Source organism: Eleutherodactylus coqui, chromosome 4 (assembly GCF_035609145.1).
Source record: "Eleutherodactylus coqui strain aEleCoq1 chromosome 4, aEleCoq1.hap1, whole genome shotgun sequence".
Taxonomy (NCBI): Eukaryota; Metazoa; Chordata; class Amphibia; order Anura; family Eleutherodactylidae; genus Eleutherodactylus; species Eleutherodactylus coqui.
Genome location: NC_089840.1, coordinates 219371933 through 219393233, shown reverse-complemented (window position 1 = coordinate 219393233; position 21301 = coordinate 219371933).

The following is a 21301-nucleotide window of genomic DNA, read 5'->3' as shown; positions in this document are numbered from 1 at the left end:
TCATGGGTACGTTTAATGTGTTGTAAAACGTTTATACATTTTTTTGGGAGGGTAGACCTTTGCCAGTGTATGTTTGGTCTCCAGCTACACCTGTGTTTCTTGTGTCTGATTCCCTGCTGTGACTTGCTTGCTTCGGACACAACTTTGCCTTCGCCTGACCCTTTGTACCTCACCTTCTCCTTTTGCCGACCCAGATTGCCTGACCTGCCTTTGTGTTTGTTTGTCTCCTATATTTGTCTATGAGTGTGATTCCTGCCCCTCATCCCTAGTAAGTCTAGGGACTGTCTCCCAGTTGTCGCCCTAGGTCTTAGCCTAGGGGGGCAAGTAGGTAGGGACAGGAGTTGCGGGTGGTTTCAGGGACTTCCAGTTACCCGGACCCCAGCTCCCCGACACCACCCTGCTATCTCGCATGCAGAGTCACACTCTGCCTTCCCCACTCCTGTAATGGTGTATACCCCTTCGACCAGCTGTCACTCACCCCAGCGCACTCCGTTATGCCCTAGCGTCTCTGGCGATGTCTGCGGCGTTGTTAGTGTGGGCAGCGCTGGGCTCTGTTCCTCCTGCGGCCGCTCTCAGCATCGCTGAATGCCTCCTGTCACTCACCCCACAGCAGTCCGTTGTGCACTAGTGGCTCGGCCGATGTCAGTGATGCTGGGGCTACGGCTGTGTCACTCCAGCGCTCTGCCATGCCTTCACCAATAGGTGGCCAACATGTAGTCATTTACCGCTACACGTACACCTAACCGTAACCCTCCTGGTACGGCACGACTCATAGACTTAAAGCTAACTCCAACCCTCCACGGATTGCTAAACTCATTCCCCCCATCTCCTGTCAGCCTAAGGCTAACCCTAAGCCGCCAGCCAATCAGGATTTTAAGGGCTTCAACAAGGCGGATACTCTATATCAGTATGTCTCCACCCCTACTTGTGGTGGAGACAAGATACAACAGTACCCTATCATGGGTACGTTTGATGTATTGTAAAACGTTTATACATTTTTTTGGGAGGGTAGACCTTTGCCAGTATATGCTTGGTCTCCAGCTACACCTGTGTTTCTTGTGTCTGATTCCCTGCTGTGACTTGCTTGCTTCGGACACAACTTTGCCTTCGCCTGACCCTTTGTACCTCACCTTCTCCTTTTGCCGACCCAGATTGCCTGACCTGCCTTTGTGTTTGTTTGTCTCCTATATTTGTCTATGAGTGTGATTCCTGCCCCGCATCCCTAGTAAGTCTAGAGACTGTCTCCCAGTTGTCGCCCTAGGTCTTAGCCTAGGGGGGCAAGTAGGTAGGGACAGGAGTTGCGGGTGGTTTCAGGGACTTCCAGTTACCCGGACCCCAGCTCCCCGACACCACCCTGCTATCTCGCATGCAGAGTCACACTCTGCCTTCCCCACTCCTGTAATGGTGTATACCCCTTCGACTAGCTGTCACTCACCCCAGCGCACTCCGTTATGCCCTAGCGTCTCTGGCGATGTCTCCGGCGTTGTTAGTGTGGGCAGCGCTGGGCTCTGTTCCTCCTGCGGCCGCTCTCAGCATCGCTAAATGCCTCCTGTCACTCACCCCACAGCAGTCCGTTGTGCACTAGTGGCTTGGCCGATGTCAGTGATGCTGGGGCTACGGCTGTGTCACTCCAGCGCTCTGCCATGCCTTCACCAATAGGTGACCAACATGTAGTCATTTACCGCTACACGTACACCTAACCCCAACCCTCCTGGTACGGCACAACTCATAGACTTAAAGCTAACTCCAACCCTCCACGGATTGCTAAACTCATTCCCCCCCATCTCCTGTCAGCCTAAGGCTAACCCTAAGCCGCCAGCCAATCAGGATTTTGAGGGCTTCAACAAGGCGGATACTCTACATCGGTATGTCTCCACCCCTACTTGCGGTGGAGACAAGATACAACAGTACCCTATCATGGGTACGTTTAATGTGTTGTAAAACGTTTATACATTTTTTTGGGAGGGTAGACCTTTGCCAGTGTATGTTTGGTCTCCAGCTACACCTGTGTTTCTTGTGTCTGATTCCCTGCTGTGACTTGCTTGCTTCGGACACAACTTTGCCTTCGCCTGACCCTTTGTACCTCACCTTCTCCTTTTGCCGACCCAGATTGTCTGACCTGCCTTTGTGTTTGTTTGTCTCCTATATTCGTCTATGAGTGTGATTCCTGCCCCGCATCCCTAGTAAGTCTAGGAACTGTCGCCCAGTTGTCGCCCTAGGTCTTAGCCTAGGGGAGCAAGTAGGTAGGGACAGGGGTTGCGGGTAGTTTCAGGGACTTCCAGTTACCCGGACCCCAGCTCCCCGACACCACCCTGCTATCTCGCATGCAGAGTCACACTCTGCCTTCCCCACTCTGTAATGGTGTATACCCCTTTAACCAGCTGTCACTCACCCCAGCGCACTCCGTTATGCCCTAGCGCCTCTGGCGGTGTCTCCGGCGTTGTTAGTGTGGGCAGCGCTGGGCTCTGTTCCTCCTGCGGCCGCTCTCCGCATCGCTGAATGCCTCCTGTCACTCACCCCACAGCAGTCCGTTGTGCACTAGTGGCTCGGCCGATGTCAGTGATGCTGGGGCTACGGCTGTGTCACTCCAGCGCTCTGCCATGCCTTCACCAATAGGTGGCCAACATGTAGTCATTTACCGCTACACGTACACCTAACCGTAACCCTCCTGGTACGGCACAACTCATAGACTTAAAGCTAACTCCAACCCTCCACGGATTGCTAAACTCATTCCCCCCATCTCCTGTCAGCCTAAGGCTAACCCTAAGCCGCCAGCCAATCAGGATTTTAAGGGCTTCAACAAGGCGGATACTCTATATCAGTATGTCTCCACCCCTACTTGTGGTGGAGACAAGATACAACAGTACCCTATCATGGGTACGTTTGATGTATTGTAAAACGTTTATACATTTTTTTGGGAGGGTAGACCTTTGCCAGTATATGCTTGGTCTCCAGCTACACCTGTGTTTCTTGTGTCTGATTCCCTGCTGTGACTTGCTTGCTTCGGACACAACTTTGCCTTCGCCTGACCCTTTGTACCTCACCTTCTCCTTTTGCCGACCCAGATTGCCTGACCTGCCTTTGTGTTTGTTTGTCTCCTATATTTGTCTATGAGTGTGATTCCTGCCCCGCATCCCTAGTAAGTCTAGGGACTGTCTCCCAGTTGTCGCCCTAGGTCTTAGCCTAGGGGGGCAAGTAGGTAGGGACAGGAGTTGCGGGTGGTTTCAGGGACTTCCAGTTACCCGGACCCCAGCTCCCCGACACCACCCTGCTATCTCGCATGCAGAGTCACACTCTGCCTTCCCCACTCCTGTAATGGTGTATACCCCTTCGACTAGCTGTCACTCACCCCAGCGCACTCCGTTATGCCCTAGCGTCTCTGGCGATGTCTCCGGCGTTGTTAGTGTGGGCAGCGCTGGGCTCTGTTCCTCCTGCGGCCGCTCTCAGCATCGCTGAATGCCTCCTGTCACTCACCCCACAGCAGTCCGTTGTGCACTAGTGGCTTGGCCGATGTCAGTGATGCTGGGGCTACGGCTGTGTCACTCCAGCGCTCTGCCATGCCTTCACCAATAGGTGACCAACATGTAGTCATTTACCGCTACACGTACACCTAACCCCAACCCTCCCGGTACGGCACAACTCATAGACTTAAAGCTAACTCCAACCCTCCACGGATTGCTAAACTCATTCCCCCCCATCTCCTGTCAGCCTAAGGCTAACCCTAAGCCGCCAGCCAATCAGGATTTTGAGGGCTTCAACAAGGCGGATACTCTACATCAGTATGTCTCCACCCCTACTTGCGGTGGAGACAAGATACAACAGTACCCTATCATGGGTACGTTTAATGTGTTGTAAAACGTTTATACATTTTTTTGGGAGGGTAGACCTTTGCCAGTGTATGTTTGGTCTCCAGCTACACCTGTGTTTCTTGTGTCTGATTCCCTGCTGTGACTTGCTTGCTTCGGACACAACTTTGCCTTCGCCTGACCCTTTGTACCTCACCTTCTCCTTTTGCCGACCCAGATTGTCTGACCTGCCTTTGTGTTTGTTTGTCTCCTATATTTGTCTGTGAGTGTGATTCCTGCCCCGCATCCCTAGTAAGTCTAGGGACTGTCGCCCAGTTGTCGCCCTAGGTCTTAGCCTAGGGGGGCAAGTAGGTAGGGACAGGGGTTGCGGGTGGTTTCAGGGACTTCCAGTTACCCGGACCCCAGCTCCCCGACACCACCCTGCTATCTCGCATGCAGAGTCACACTCTGCCTTCCCCACTCCTGTAATGGTGTATACCCCTTCGACCAGCTGTCACTCACCCCAGCGCACTCCGTTATGCCCTAGCGTCTCTGGCGGTGTCTCCGGCGTTGTTAGCGTGGGCAGCGCTGGGCTCTGTTCCTCCTGCGGCCGCTCTCAGCATCGCTGAATGCCTCCTGTCACTCACCCCACAGCAGTCCGTTGTGCACTAGTGGCTTGGCCGATGTCAGTGATGCTGGGGCTACGGCTGTGTCACTCCAGCGCTCTGCCATGCCTTCACCAATAGGTGACCAACATGTAGTCATTTACCGCTACACGTACACCTAACCCCAACCCTCCTGGTACGGCACAACTTATAGACTTAAAGCTAACTCCAACCCTCCACGGATTGCTAAACTCATTCCCCCCATCTCCTGTCAGCCTAAGGCTAACCCTAAGCCGCCAGCCAATCAGGATTTTGAGGGCTTCAACAAGGCGGATACTCTACATCAGTATGTCTCCACCCCTACTTGCGGTGGAGACAAGATACAACAGTACCCTATCATGGGTACGTTTAATGTGTTGTAAAACGTTTATACATTTTTTTGGGAGGGTAGACCTTTGCCAGTGTATGTTTGGTCTCCAGCTACACCTGTGTTTCTTGTGTCTGATTCCCTGCTGTGACTTGCTTGCTTCGGACACAACTTTGCCTTCGCCTGACCCTTTGTACCTCACCTTCTCCTTTTGCCGACCCAGATTGTCTGACCTGCCTTTGTGTTTGTTTGTCTCCTATATTTGTCTGTGAGTGTGATTCCTGCCCCGCATCCCTAGTAAGTCTAGGGACTGTCGCCCAGTTGTCGCCCTAGGTCTTAGCCTAGGGGGGCAAGTAGGTAGGGACAGGGGTTGCGGGTGGTTTCAGGGACTTCCAGTTACCCGGACCCCAGCTCCCCGACACCACCCTGCTATCTCGCATGCAGAGTCACACTCTGCCTTCCTCACTCCTGTAATGGTGTATACCCCTTCGACCAGCTGTCACTCACCCCAGCGCACTCCGTTATGCCCAAGCGTCTCTGGTGGTGTCTCCGGCGTTGTTAGTGTGGGCGGCGCTGGGCTCTGTTCCTCCTGCGGCCGCTCTCAGCATCGCTGAATGCCTCCTGTCACTCACCCCACAGCAGTCCGTTGTGCACTAGTGGCTCGGCCGATGTCAGTGATGCTGGGGCTACGGCTGTGTCACTCCAGCGCTCTGCCATGCCTTCACCAATAGGTGGCCAACATGTAGTCATTTACCGCTACACGTACACCTAACCGTAACCCTCCTGGTACGGCACAACTCATAGACTTAAAGCTAACTCCAACCCTCCACGGATTGCTAAACTCATTCCCCCCATCTCCTGTCAGCCTAAGGCTAACCCTAAGCCGCCAGCCAATCAGGATTTTAAGGGCTTCAACAAGGCGGATACTCTATATCAGTATGTCTCCACCCCTACTTGTGGTGGAGACAAGATACAACAGTACCCTATCATGGGTACGTTTGATGTATTGTAAAACGTTTATACATTTTTTTGGGAGGGTAGACCTTTGCCAGTATATGCTTGGTCTCCAGCTACACCTGTGTTTCTTGTGTCTGATTCCCTGCTGTGACTTGCTTGCTTCGGACACAACTTTGCCTTCGCCTGACCCTTTGTACCTCACCTTCTCCTTTTGCCGACCCAGATTGCCTGACCTGCCTTTGTGTTTGTTTGTCTCCTATATTTGTCTATGAGTGTGATTCCTGCCCCGCATCCCTAGTAAGTCTAGAGACTGTCTCCCAGTTGTCGCCCTAGGTCTTAGCCTAGGGGGGCAAGTAGGTAGGGACAGGAGTTGCGGGTGGTTTCAGGGACTTCCAGTTACCCGGACCCCAGCTCCCCGACACCACCCTGCTATCTCGCATGCAGAGTCACACTCTGCCTTCCCCACTCCTGTAATGGTGTATACCCCTTCGACCAGCTGTCACTCACCCCAGCGCACTCCGTTATGCCCTAGCGTCTCTGGCGGTGTCTCCGGCGTTGTTAGCGTGGGCAGCGCTGGGCTCTGTTCCTCCTGCGGCCGCTCTCAGCATCGCTGAATGCCTCCTGTCACTCACCCCACAGCAGTCCGTTGTGCACTAGTGGCTTGGCCGATGTCAGTGATGCTGGGGCTACGGCTGTGTCACTCCAGCGCTCTGCCATGCCTTCACCAATAGGTGACCAACATGTAGTCATTTACCGCTACACATACACCTAACCCCAACCCTCCTGGTACGGCACAACTTATAGACTTAAAGCTAACTCCAACCCTCCACGGATTGCTAAACTCATTCCCCCCATCTCCTGTCAGCCTAAGGCTAACCCTAAGCCGCCAGCCAATCAGGATTTTGAGGGCTTCAACAAGGCGGATACTCTACATCAGTATGTCTCCACCCCTACTTGCGGTGGAGACAAGATACAACAGTACCCTATCATGGGTACGTTTAATGTGTTGTAAAACGTTTATACATTTTTTTGGGAGGGTAGACCTTTGCCAGTGTATGTTTGGTCTCCAGCTACACCTGTGTTTCTTGTGTCTGATTCCCTGCTGTGACTTGCTTGCTTCGGACACAACTTTGCCTTCGCCTGACCCTTTGTACCTCACCTTCTCCTTTTGCCGACCCAGATTGTCTGACCTGCCTTTGTGTTTGTTTGTCTCCTATATTTGTCTGTGAGTGTGATTCCTGCCCCGCATCCCTAGTAAGTCTAGGGACTGTCGCCCAGTTGTCGCCCTAGGTCTTAGCCTAGGGGGGCAAGTAGGTAGGGACAGGGGTTGCGGGTGGTTTCAGGGACTTCCAGTTACCCGGACCCCAGCTCCCCGACACCACCCTGCTATCTCGCATGCAGAGTCACACTCTGCCTTCCCCACTCCTGTAATGGTGTATACCCCTTCGACCAGCTGTCACTCACCCCAGCGCACTCCGTTATGCCCTAGCGTCTCTGGTGGTGTCTCCGGCGTTGTTAGTGTGGGCGGCGCTGGGCTCTGTTCCTCCTGCGGCCGCTCTCAGCATCGCTGAATGCCTCCTGTCACTCACCCCACAGCAGTCCGTTGTGCACTAATGGCTCGGCCGATGTCAGTGATGCTGGGGCTACGGCTGTGTCACTCCAGCGCTCTGCCATGCCTTCACCAATAGGTGGCCAACATGTAGTCATTTACCGCTACACGTACACCTAACCGTAACCCTCCTGGTACGGCACAACTCATAGACTTAAAGCTAACTCCAACCCTCCACGGATTGCTAAACTCATTCCCCCCATCTCCTGTCAGCCTAAGGCTAACCCTAAGCCGCCAGCCAATCAGGATTTTAAGGGCTTCAACAAGGCGGATACTCTACATCAGTATGTCTCCACCCCTACTTGCGGTGGAGACAAGATACAACAGTACCCTATCATGGGTACGTTTAATGTGTTGTAAAACGTTTATACATTTTTTTGGGAGGGTAGACCTTTGCCAGTGTATGTTTGGTCTCCAGCTACACCTGTGTTTCTTGTGTCTGATTCCCTGCTGTGACTTGCTTGCTTCGGACACAACTTTGCCTTCGCCTGACCCTTTGTACCTCACCTTCTCCTTTTGCCGACCCAGATTGTCTGACCTGCCTTTGTGTTTGTTTGTCTCCTATATTTGTCTGTGAGTGTGATTCCTGCCCCGCATCCCTAGTAAGTCTAGGGACTGTCGCCCAGTTGTCGCCCTAGGTCTTAGCCTAGGGGGGCAAGTAGGTAGGGTCAGGGGTTGCGGGTGGTTTCAGGGACTTCCAGTTACCCGGACCCCAGCTCCCCGACACCACCCTGCTATCTCGCATGCAGAGTCACACTCTGCCTTCCTCACTCCTGTAATGGTGTATACCCCTTCGACCAGCTGTCACTCACCCCAGCGCACTCCGTTATGCCCTAGCGTCTCTGGTGGTGTCTCCGGCGTTGTTAGTGTGGGCGGCGCTGGGCTCTGTTCCTCCTGCGGCCGCTCTCAGCATCGCTGAATGCCTCCTGTCACTCACCCCACAGCAGTCCGTTGTGCACTAGTGGCTCGGCCGATGTCAGTGATGCTGGGGCTACGGCTGTGTCACTCCAGCGCTCTGCCATGCCTTCACCAATAGGTGACCAACATGTAGTCATTTACCGCTACACGTACACCTAACCCCAACCCTCCTGGTACGGCACAACTCATAGACTTAAAGCTAACTCCAACCCTCCACGGATTGCTAAACTCATTCCCCCCATCTCCTGTCAGCCTAAGGCTAACCCTAAGCCGCCAGCCAATCAGGATTTTGAGGGCTTCAACAAGGCGGATACTCTACATCAGTATGTCTCCACCCCTACTTGCGGTGGAGACAAGATACAACAGTACCCTATCATGGGTACGTTTAATGTGTTGTAAAACGTTTATACATTTTTTTGGGAGGGTAGACCTTTGCCAGTGTATGTTTGGTCTCCAGCTACACCTGTGTTTCTTGTGTCTGATTCCCTGCTGTGACTTGCTTGCTTCGGACACAACTTTGCCTTCGCCTGACCCTTTGTACCTCACCTTCTCCTTTTGCCGACCCAGATTGTCTGACCTGCCTTTGTGTTTGTTTGTCTCCTATATTTGTCTGTGAGTGTGATTCCTGCCCCGCATCCCTAGTAAGTCTAGGGACTGTCGCCCAGTTGTCGCCCTAGGTCTTAGCCTAGGGGGGCAAGTAGGTAGGGACAGGGGTTGCGGGTGGTTTCAGGGACTTCCAGTTACCCGGACCCCAGCTCCCCGACACCACCCTGCTATCTCGCATGCAGAGTCACACTCTGCCTTCCCCACTCCTGTAATGGTGTATACCCCTTCGACCAGCTGTCACTCACCCCAGCGCACTCCGTTATGCCCTAGCGTCTCTGGTGGTGTCTCCGGCGTTGTTAGTGTGGGCGGCGCTGGGCTCTGTTCCTCCTGCGGCCGCTCTCAGCATCGCTGAATGCCTCCTGTCACTCACCCCACAGCAGTCCGTTGTGCACTAGTGGCTCGGCCGATGTCAGTGATGCTGGGGCTACGGCTGTGTCACTCCAGCGCTCTGCCATGCCTTCACCAATAGGTGGCCAACATGTAGTCATTTACCGCTACACGTACACCTAACCGTAACCCTCCTGGTACGGCACAACTCATAGACTTAAAGCTAACTCCAACCCTCCACGGATTGCTAAACTCATTCCCCCCATCTCCTGTCAGCCTAAGGCTAACCCTAAGCCGCCAGCCAATCAGGATTTTAAGGGCTTCAACAAGGCGGATACTCTATATCAGTATGTCTCCACCCCTACTTGTGGTGGAGACAAGATACAACAGTACCCTATCATGGGTACGTTTGATGTATTGTAAAACGTTTATACATTTTTTTGGGAGGGTAGACCTTTGCCAGTATATGCTTGGTCTCCAGCTACACCTGTGTTTCTTGTGTCTGATTCCCTGCTGTGACTTGCTTGCTTCGGACACAACTTTGCCTTCGCCTGACCCTTTGTACCTCACCTTCTCCTTTTGCCGACCCAGATTGCCTGACCTGCCTTTGTGTTTGTTTGTCTCCTATATTTGTCTATGAGTGTGATTCCTGCCCCGCATCCCTAGTAAGTCTAGAGACTGTCTCCCAGTTGTCGCCCTAGGTCTTAGCCTAGGGGGGCAAGTAGGTAGGGACAGGAGTTGCGGGTGGTTTCAGGGACTTCCAGTTACCCGGACCCCAGCTCCCCGACACCACCCTGCTATCTCGCATGCAGAGTCACACTCTGCCTTCCCCACTCCTGTAATGGTGTATACCCCTTCGACTAGCTGTCACTCACCCCAGCGCACTCCGTTATGCCCTAGCGTCTCTGGCGATGTCTCCGACGTTGTTAGTGTGGGCAGCGCTGGGCTCTGTTCCTCCTGCGGCCGCTCTCAGCATCGCTAAATGCCTCCTGTCACTCACCCCACAGCAGTCCGTTGTGCACTAGTGGCTTGGCCGATGTCAGTGATGCTGGGGCTACGGCTGTGTCACTCCAGCGCTCTGCCATGTCTTCACCAATAGGTGACCAACATGTAGTCATTTACCGCTACACGTACACCTAACCCCAACCCTCCCGGTACGGCACAACTCATAGACTTAAAGCTAACTCCAACCCTCCACGGATTGCTAAACTCATTCCCCCCCATCTCCTGTCAGCCTAAGGCTAACCCTAAGCCGCCAGCCAATCAGGATTTTGAGGGCTTCAACAAGGCGGATACTCTACATCAGTATGTCTCCACCCCTACTTGCGGTGGAGACAAGATACAACAGTACCCTATCATGGGTACGTTTAATGTGTTGTAAAACGTTTATACATTTTTTTGGGAGGGTAGACCTTTGCCAGTGTATGTTTGGTCTCCAGCTACACCTGTGTTTCTTGTGTCTGATTCCCTGCTGTGACTTGCTTGCTTCGGACACAACTTTGCCTTCGCCTGACCCTTTGTACCTCACCTTCTCCTTTTGCCGACCCAGATTGTCTGACCTGCCTTTGTGTTTGTTTGTCTCCTATATTTGTCTGTGAGTGTGATTCCTGCCCCGCATCCCTAGTAAGTCTAGGGACTGTCGCCCAGTTGTCGCCCTAGGTCTTAGCCTAGGGGGGCAAGTAGGTAGGGTCAGGGGTTGCGGGTGGTTTCAGGGACTTCCAGTTACCCGGACCCCAGCTCCCCGACACCACCCTGCTATCTCGCATGCAGAGTCACACTCTGCCTTCCTCACTCCTGTAATGGTGTATACCCCTTCGACCAGCTGTCACTCACCCCAGCGCACTCCGTTATGCCCTAGCGTCTCTGGTGGTGTCTCCGGCGTTGTTAGTGTGGGCGGCGCTGGGCTCTGTTCCTCCTGCGGCCGCTCTCAGCATCGCTGAATGCCTCCTGTCACTCACCCCACAGCAGTCCGTTGTGCACTAGTGGCTCGGCCGATGTCAGTGATGCTGGGGCTACGGCTGTGTCACTCCAGCGCTCTGCCATGCCTTCACCAATAGGTGGCCAACATGTAGTCATTTACCGCTACACGTACACCTAACCGTAACCCTCCTGGTACGGCACAACTCATAGACTTAAAGCTAACTCCAACCCTCCACGGATTGCTAAACTCATTCCCCCCATCTCCTGTCAGCCTAAGGCTAACCCTAAGCCGCCAGCCAATCAGGATTTTAAGGGCTTCAACAAGGCGGATACTCTATATCAGTATGTCTCCACCCCTACTTGTGGTGGAGACAAGATACAACAGTACCCTATCATGGGTACGTTTGATGTATTGTAAAACGTTTATACATTTTTTTGGGAGGGTAGACCTTTGCCAGTATATGCTTGGTCTCCAGCTACACCTGTGTTTCTTGTGTCTGATTCCCTGCTGTGACTTGCTTGCTTCGGACACAACTTTGCCTTCGCCTGACCCTTTGTACCTCACCTTCTCCTTTTGCCGACCCAGATTGCCTGACCTGCCTTTGTGTTTGTTTGTCTCCTATATTTGTCTATGAGTGTGATTCCTGCCCCGCATCCCTAGTAAGTCTAGAGACTGTCTCCCAGTTGTCGCCCTAGGTCTTAGCCTAGGGGGGCAAGTAGGTAGGGACAGGAGTTGCGGGTGGTTTCAGGGACTTCCAGTTACCCGGACCCCAGCTCCCCGACACCACCCTGCTATCTCGCATGCAGAGTCACACTCTGCCTTCCCCACTCCTGTAATGGTGTATACCCCTTCGACCAGCTGTCACTCACCCCAGCGCACTCCGTTATGCCCTAGCGTCTCTGGCGGTGTCTCCGGCGTTGTTAGCGTGGGCAGCGCTGGGCTCTGTTCCTCCTGCGGCCGCTCTCAGCATCGCTGAATGCCTCCTGTCACTCACCCCACAGCAGTCCGTTGTGCACTAGTGGCTTGGCCGATGTCAGTGATGCTGGGGCTACGGCTGTGTCACTCCAGCGCTCTGCCATGCCTTCACCAATAGGTGACCAACATGTAGTCATTTACCGCTACACGTACACCTAACCCCAACCCTCCTGGTACGGCACAACTTATAGACTTAAAGCTAACTCCAACCCTCCACGGATTGCTAAACTCATTCCCCCCATCTCCTGTCAGCCTAAGGCTAACCCTAAGCCGCCAGCCAATCAGGATTTTGAGGGCTTCAACAAGGCGGATACTCTACATCAGTATGTCTCCACCCCTACTTGCGGTGGAGACAAGATACAACAGTACCCTATCATGGGTACGTTTAATGTGTTGTAAAACGTTTATACATTTTTTTGGGAGGGTAGACCTTTGCCAGTGTATGTTTGGTCTCCAGCTACACCTGTGTTTCTTGTGTCTGATTCCCTGCTGTGACTTGCTTGCTTCGGACACAACTTTGCCTTCGCCTGACCCTTTGTACCTCACCTTCTCCTTTTGCCGACCCAGATTGTCTGACCTGCCTTTGTGTTTGTTTGTCTCCTATATTTGTCTGTGAGTGTGATTCCTGCCCCGCATCCCTAGTAAGTCTAGGGACTGTCGCCCAGTTGTCGCCCTAGGTCTTAGCCTAGGGGGGCAAGTAGGTAGGGACAGGGGTTGCGGGTGGTTTCAGGGACTTCCAGTTACCCGGACCCCAGCTCCCCGACACCACCCTGCTATCTCGCATGCAGAGTCACACTCTGCCTTCCCCACTCCTGTAATGGTGTATACCCCTTCGACCAGCTGTCACTCACCCCAGCGCACTCCGTTATGCCCTAGCGTCTCTGGTGGTGTCTCCGGCGTTGTTAGTGTGGGCGGCGCTGGGCTCTGTTCCTCCTGCGGCCGCTCTCAGCATCGCTGAATGCCTCCTGTCACTCACCCCACAGCAGTCCGTTGTGCACTAGTGGCTCGGCCGATGTCAGTGATGCTGGGGCTACGGCTGTGTCACTCCAGCGCTCTGCCATGCCTTCACCAATAGGTGGCCAACATGTAGTCATTTACCGCTACACGTACACCTAACCGTAACCCTCCTGGTACGGCACAACTCATAGACTTAAAGCTAACTCCAACCCTCCACGGATTGCTAAACTCATTCCCCCCATCTCCTGTCAGCCTAAGGCTAACCCTAAGCCGCCAGCCAATCAGGATTTTAAGGGCTTCAACAAGGCGGATACTCTATATCAGTATGTCTCCACCCCTACTTGTGGTGGAGACAAGATACAACAGTACCCTATCATGGGTACGTTTGATGTATTGTAAAACGTTTATACATTTTTTTGGGAGGGTAGACCTTTGCCAGTATATGCTTGGTCTCCAGCTACACCTGTGTTTCTTGTGTCTGATTCCCTGCTGTGACTTGCTTGCTTCGGACACAACTTTGCCTTCGCCTGACCCTTTGTACCTCACCTTCTCCTTTTGCCGACCCAGATTGCCTGACCTGCCTTTGTGTTTGTTTGTCTCCTATATTTGTCTATGAGTGTGATTCCTGCCCCGCATCCCTAGTAAGTCTAGAGACTGTCTCCCAGTTGTCGCCCTAGGTCTTAGCCTAGGGGGGCAAGTAGGTAGGGACAGGAGTTGCGGGTGGTTTCAGGGACTTCCAGTTACCCGGACCCCAGCTCCCCGACACCACCCTGCTATCTCGCATGCAGAGTCACACTCTGCCTTCCCCACTCCTGTAATGGTGCATACCCCTTCGACTAGCTGTCACTCACCCCAGCGCACTCCGTTATGCCCTAGCGTCTCTGGCGATGTCTCCGACGTTGTTAGTGTGGGCAGCGCTGGGCTCTGTTCCTCCTGCGGCCGCTCTCAGCATCGCTAAATGCCTCCTGTCACTCACCCCACAGCAGTCCGTTGTGCACTAGTGGCTTGGCCGATGTCAGTGATGCTGGGGCTACGGCTGTGTCACTCCAGCGCTCTGCCATGCCTTCACCAATAGGTGACCAACATGTAGTCATTTACCGCTACACGTACACCTAACCCCAACCCTCCCGGTACGGCACAACTCATAGACTTAAAGCTAACTCCAACCCTCCACGGATTGCTAAACTCATTCCCCCCCATCTCCTGTCAGCCTAAGGCTAACCCTAAGCCGCCAGCCAATCAGGATTTTGAGGGCTTCAACAAGGCGGATACTCTACATCAGTATGTCTCCACCCCTACTTGCGGTGGAGACAAGATACAACAGTACCCTATCATGGGTACGTTTAATGTGTTGTAAAACGTTTATACATTTTTTTGGGAGGGTAGACCTTTGCCAGTGTATGTTTGGTCTCCAGCTACACCTGTGTTTCTTGTGTCTGATTCCCTGCTGTGACTTGCTTGCTTCGGACACAACTTTGCCTTCGCCTGACCCTTTGTACCTCACCTTCTCCTTTTGCCGACCCAGATTGTCTGACCTGCCTTTCTGTTTGTTTGTCTCCTATATTTGTCTGTGAGTGTGATTCCTGCCCCGCATCCCTAGTAAGTCTAGGGACTGTCGCCCAGTTGTCGCCCTAGGTCTTAGCCTAGGGGGGCAAGTAGGTAGGGACAGGGGTTGCGGGTGGTTTCAGGGACTTGCAGTTACCCGGACCCCAGCTCCCCGCACCACCCTGCTATCTCGCATGCAGAGTCACACTCTGCCTTCCCCACTCCTGTAATGGTGTATACCCCTTCGACCAGCTGTCACTCACCCCAGCGCACTCCGTTATGCCCTAGCGTCTCTGGCGGTGTCTCCGGCGTTGTTAGCGTGGGCAGCGCTGGGCTCTGTTCCTCCTGCGGCCGCTCTCAGCATCGCTGAATGCCTCCTGTCACTCACCCCACAGCAGTCCGTTGTGCACTAGTGGCTTGGCCGATGTCAGTGATGCTGGGGCTACGGCTGTGTCACTCCAGCGCTCTGCCATGCCTTCACCAATAGGTGACCAACATGTAGTCATTTACCGCTACACGTACACCTAACCCCAACCCTCCTGGTACGGCACAACTCATAGACTTAAAGCTAACTCCAACCCTCCACGGATTGCTAAACTCATTCCCCCCCATCTCCTGTCAGCCTAAGGCTAACCCTAAGCCGCCAGCCAATCAGGATTTTGAGGGCTTCAACAAGGCGGATACTCTACATCAGTATGTCTCCACCCCTACTTGCGGTGGAGACAAGATACAACAGTACCCTATCATGGGTACGTTTAATGTGTTGTAAAACGTTTATACATTTTTTTGGGAGGGTAGACCTTTGCCAGTGTATGATTGGTCTCCAGCTACACCTGTGTTTCTTGTGTCTGATTCCCTGCTGTGACTTGCTTGCTTCGGACACAACTTTGCCTTCGCCTGACCCTTTGTACCTCACCTTCTCCTTTTGCCGACCCAGATTGTCTGACCTGCCTTTGTGTTTGTTTGTCTCCTATATTTGTCTGTGAGTGTGATTCCTGCCCCGCATCCCTAGTAAGTCTAGGGACTGTCGCCCAGTTGTCGCCCTAGGTCTTAGCCTAGGGGGGCAAGTAGGTAGGGACAGGGGTTGCGGGTGGTTTCAGGGACTTCCAGTTACCCGGACCCCAGCTCCCCGACACCACCCTGCTATCTCGCATGCAGAGTCACACTCTGCCTTCCCCACTCCTGTAATGGTGTATACCCCTTCGACCAGCTGTCACTCATCCCAGCGCACTCCGTTATGCCCTAGCGTCTCTGGCGGTGTCTCCGGCGTTGTTAGCGTGGGCAGCGCTGGGCTCTGTTCCTCCTGCGGCCGCTCTCAGCATCGCTGAATGCCTCCTGTCACTCACCCCACAGCAGTCCGTTGTGCACTAGTGGCTTGGCCGATGTCAGTGATGCTGGGGCTACGGCTGTGTCACTCCAGCGCTCTGCCATGCCTTCACCAATAGGTGACCAACATGTAGTCATTTACCGCTACACGTACACCTAACCCCAACCCTCCTGGTACGGCACAACTTATAGACTTAAAGCTAACTCCAACCCTCCACGGATTGCTAAACTCATTCCCCCCATCTCCTGTCAGCCTAAGGCTAACCCTAAGCCGCCAGCCAATCAGGATTTTGAGGGCTTCAACAAGGCGGATACTCTACATCAGTATGTCTCCACCCCTACTTGCGGTGGAGACAAGATACAACAGTACCCTATCATGGGTACGTTTAATGTGTTGTAAAACGTTTATACATTTTTTTGGGAGGGTAGACCTTTGCCAGTGTATGTTTGGTCTCCAGCTACACCTGTGTTTCTTGTGTCTGATTCCCTGCTGTGACTTGCTTGCTTCGGACACAACTTTGCCTTCGCCTGACCCTTTGTACCTCACCTTCTCCTTTTGCCGACCCAGATTGTCTGACCTGCCTTTGTGTTTGTTTGTCTCCTATATTTGTCTGTGAGTGTGATTCCTGCCCCGCATCCCTAGTAAGTCTAGGGACTGTCGCCCAGTTGTCGCCCTAGGTCTTAGCCTAGGGGGGCAAGTAGGTAGGGACAGGGGTTGCGGGTGGTTTCAGGGACTTCCAGTTACCCGGACCCCAGCTCCCCGACACCACCCTGCTATCTCGCATGCAGAGTCACACTCTGCCTTCCCCACTCCTGTAATGGTGTATACCCCTTCGACCAGCTGTCACTCACCCCAGCGCACTCCGTTATGCCCTAGCGTCTCTGGTGGTGTCTCCGGCGTTGTTAGTGTGGGCGGCGCTGGGCTCTGTTCCTCCTGCGGCCGCTCTCAGCATCGCTGAATGCCTCCTGTCACTCACCCCACAGCAGTCCGTTGTGTACTAGTGGCTTGGCCGATGTCAGTGATGCTGGGGCTACGGCTGTGTCACTCCAGCGCTCTGCCATGCCTTCACCAATAGGTGGCCAACATGTAGTCATTTACCGCTACACGTACACCTAACCGTAACCCTCCTGGTACGGCACAACTCATAGACTTAAAGCTAACTCCAACCCTCCACGGATTGCTAAACTCATTCCCCCCATCTCCTGTCAGCCTAAGGCTAACCCTAAGCCGCCAGCCAATCAGGATTTTAAGGGCTTCAACAAGGCGGATACTCTATATCAGTATGTCTCCACCCCTACTTGTGGTGGAGACAAGATACAACAGTACCCTATCATGGGTACGTTTGATGTATTGTAAAACGTTTATACATTTTTTTGGGAGGGTAGACCTTTGCCAGTATATGCTTGGTCTCCAGCTACACCTGTGTTTCTTGTGTCTGATTCCCTGCTGTGACTTGCTTGCTTCGGACACAACTTTGCCTTCGCCTGACCCTTTGTACCTCACCTTCTCCTTTTGCCGACCCAGATTGCCTGACCTGCCTTTGTGTTTGTTTGTCTCCTATATTTGTCTATGAGTGTGATTCCTGCCCCGCATCCCTAGTAAGTCTAGAGACTGTCTCCCAGTTGTCGCCCTAGGTCTTAGCCTAGGGGGGCAAGTAGGTAGGGACAGGAGTTGCGGGTGGTTTCAGGGACTTCCAGTTACCCGGACCCCAGCTCCCCGACACCACCCTGCTATCTCGCATGCAGAGTCACACTCTGCCTTCCCCACTCCTGTAATGGTGTATACCCCTTCGACCAGCTGTCACTCACCCCAGCGCACTCCGTTATGCCCTAGCGTCTCTGGCGGTGTCTCCGGCGTTGTTAGCGTGGGCAGCGCTGGGCTCTGTTCCTCCTGCGGCCGCTCTCAGCATCGCTGAATGCCTCCTGTCACTCACCCCACAGCAGTCCGTTGTGCACTAGTGGCTTGGCCGATGTCAGTGATGCTGGGGCTACGGCTGTGTCACTCCAGCGCTCTGCCATGCCTTCACCAATAGGTGACCAACATGTAGTCATTTACCGCTACACGTACACCTAACCCCAACCCTCCTGGTACGGCACAACTTATAGACTTAAAGCTAACTCCAACCCTCCACGGATTGCTAAACTCATTCCCCCCATCTCCTGTCAGCCTAAGGCTAACCCTAAGCCGCCAGCCAATCAGGATTTTGAGGGCTTCAACAAGGCGGATACTCTACATCAGTATGTCTCCACCCCTACTTGCGGTGGAGACAAGATACAACAGTACCCTATCATGGGTACGTTTAATGTGTTGTAAAACGTTTATACATTTTTTTGGGAGGGTAGACCTTTGCCAGTGTATGTTTGGTCTCCAGCTACACCTGTGTTTCTTGTGTCTGATTCCCTGCTGTGACTTGCTTGCTTCGGACACAACTTTGCCTTCGCCTGACCCTTTGTACCTCACCTTCTCCTTTTGCCGACCCAGATTGTCTGACCTGCCTTTGTGTTTGTTTGTCTCCTATATTTGTCTGTGAGTGTGATTCCTGCCCCGCATCCCTAGTAAGTCTAGGGACTGTCGCCCAGTTGTCGCCCTAGGTCTTAGCCTAGGGGGGCAAGTAGGTAGGGACAGGGGTTGCGGGTGGTTTCAGGGACTTCCAGTTACCCGGACCCCAGCTCCCCGACACCACCCTGCTATCTCGCATGCAGAGTCACACTCTGCCTTCCCCACTCCTGTAATGGTGTATACCCCTTCGACCAGCTGTCACTCACCCCAGCGCACTCCGTTATGCCCTAGCGTCTCTGGTGGTGTCTCCGGCGTTGTTAGTGTGGGCGGCGCTGGGCTCTGTTCCTCCTGCGGCCGCTCTCAGCATCGCTGAATGCCTCCTGTCACTCACCCCACAGCAGTCCGTTGTGCACTAGTGGCTCGGCCGATGTCAGTGATGCTGGGGCTACGGCTGTGTCACTCCAGCGCTCTGCCATGCCTTCACCAATAGGTGGCCAACATGTAGTCATTTACCGCTACACGTACACCTAACCGTAACCCTCCTGGTACGGCACAACTCATAGACTTAAAGCTAACTCCAACCCTCCACGGATTGCTAAACTCATTCCCCCCATCTCCTGTCAGCCTAAGGCTAACCCTAAGCCGCCAGCCAATCAGGATTTTAAGGGCTTCAACAAGGCGGATACTCTATATCAGTATGTCTCCACCCCTACTTGTGGTGGAGACAAGATACAACAGTACCCTATCATGGGTACGTTTGATGTATTGTAAAACGTTTATACATTTTTTTGGGAGGGTAGACCTTTGCCAGTATATGCTTGGTCTCCAGCTACACCTGTGTTTCTTGTGTCTGATTCCCTGCTGTGACTTGCTTGCTTCGGACACAACTTTGCCTTCGCCTGACCCTTTGTACCTCACCTTCTCCTTTTGCCGACCCAGATTGTCTGACCTGCCTTTCTGTTTGTTTGTCTCCTATATTTGTCTGTGAGTGTGATTCCTGCCCCGCATCCCTAGTAAGTCTAGGGACTGTCGCCCAGTTGTCGCCCTAGGTCTTAGCCTAGGGGGGCAAGTAGGTAGGGACAGGGGTTGCGGGTGGTTTCAGGGACTTGCAGTTACCCGGACCCCAGCTCCCCGCACCACCCTGCTATCTCGCATGCAGAGTCACACTCTGCCTTCCCCACTCCTGTAATGGTGTATACCCCTTCGACCAGCTGTCACTCACCCCAGCGCACTCCGTTATGCCCTAGCGTCTCTGGCGGTGTCTCCGGCGTTGTTAGCGTGGGCAGCGCTGGGCTCTGTTCCTCCTGCGGCCGCTCTCAGCATCGCTGAATGCCTCCTGTCACTCACCCCACAGCAGTCCGTTGTGCACTAGTGGCTTGGCCGATGTCAGTGATGCTGGGGCTACGGCTGTGTCACTCCAGCGCTCTGCCATGCCTTCACCAATAGGTGACCAACATGTAGTCATTTACCGCTACACGTACACCTAACCCCAACCCTCCTGGTACGGCACAACTCATAGACTTAAAGCTAACTCCAACCCTCCACGGATTGCTAAACTCATTCCCCCCCATCTCCTGTCAGCCTAAGGCTAACCCTAAGCCGCCAGCCAATCAGGATTTTGAGGGCTTCAACAAGGCGGATACTCTACATCAGTATGTCTCCACCCCTACTTGCGGTGGAGACAAGATACAACAGTACCCTATCATGGGTACGTTTAATGTGTTGTAAAACGTTTATACATTTTTTTGGGAGGGTAGACCTTTGCCAGTGTATGATTGGTCTCCAGCTACACCTGTGTTTCTTGTGTCTGATTCCCTGCTGTGACTTGCTTGCTTCGGACACAACTTTGCCTTCGCCTGACCCTTTGTACCTCACCTTCTCCTTTTGCCGACCCAGATTGTCTGACCTGCCTTTGTGTTTGTTTGTCTCCTATATTTGTCTGTGAGTGTGATTCCTGCCCCGCATCCCTAGTAAGTCTAGGGACTGTCGCCCAGTTGTCGCCCTAGGTCTCAGCCTAGGGGGGCAAGTAGGTAGGGACAGGGGTTGCGGGTGGTTTCAGGGACTTCCAGTTACCCGGACCCCAGCTCCCCGACACCACCCTGCTATCTCGCATGCAGAGTCACACTCTGCCTTCCCCACTCCTGTAATGGTGTATACCCCTTCGACCAGCTGTCACTCACCCCAGCGCACTCCGTTATGCCCTAGCGTCTCTGGCGGTGTCTCCGGCGTTGTTAGCGTGGGCAGCGCTGGGCTCTGTTCCTCCTGCGGCCGCTCTCAGCATCGCTGAATGCCTCCTGTCACTCACCCCACAGCAGTCCGTTGTGCACTAGTGGCTTGGCCGATGTCAGTGATGCTGGGGCTACGGCTGTGTCACTCCAGCGCTCTGCCATGCCTTCACCAATAGGTGACCAACATGTAGTCATTTACCGCTACACGTACACCTAACCCCAACCCTCCTGGTACGGCACAACTTATAGACTTAAAGCTAACTCCAACCCTCCACGGATTGCTAAACTCATTCCCCCCATCTCCTGTCAGCCTAAGGCTAACCCTAAGCCGCCAGCCAATCAGGATTTTGAGGGCTTCAACAAGGCGGATACTCTACATCAGTATGTCTCCACCCCTACTTGCGGTGGAGACAAGATACAACAGTACCCTATCATGGGTACGTTTAATGTGTTGTAAAACGTTTATACATTTTTTTGGGAGGGTAGACCTTTGCCAGTGTATGTTTGGTCTCCAGCTACACCTGTGTTTCTTGTGTCTGATTCCCTGCTGTGACTTGCTTGCTTCGGACACAACTTTGCCTTCGCCTGACCCTTTGTACCTCACCTTCTCCTTTTGCCGACCCAGATTGTCTGACCTGCCTTTGTGTTTGTTTGTCTCCTATATTTGTCTGTGAG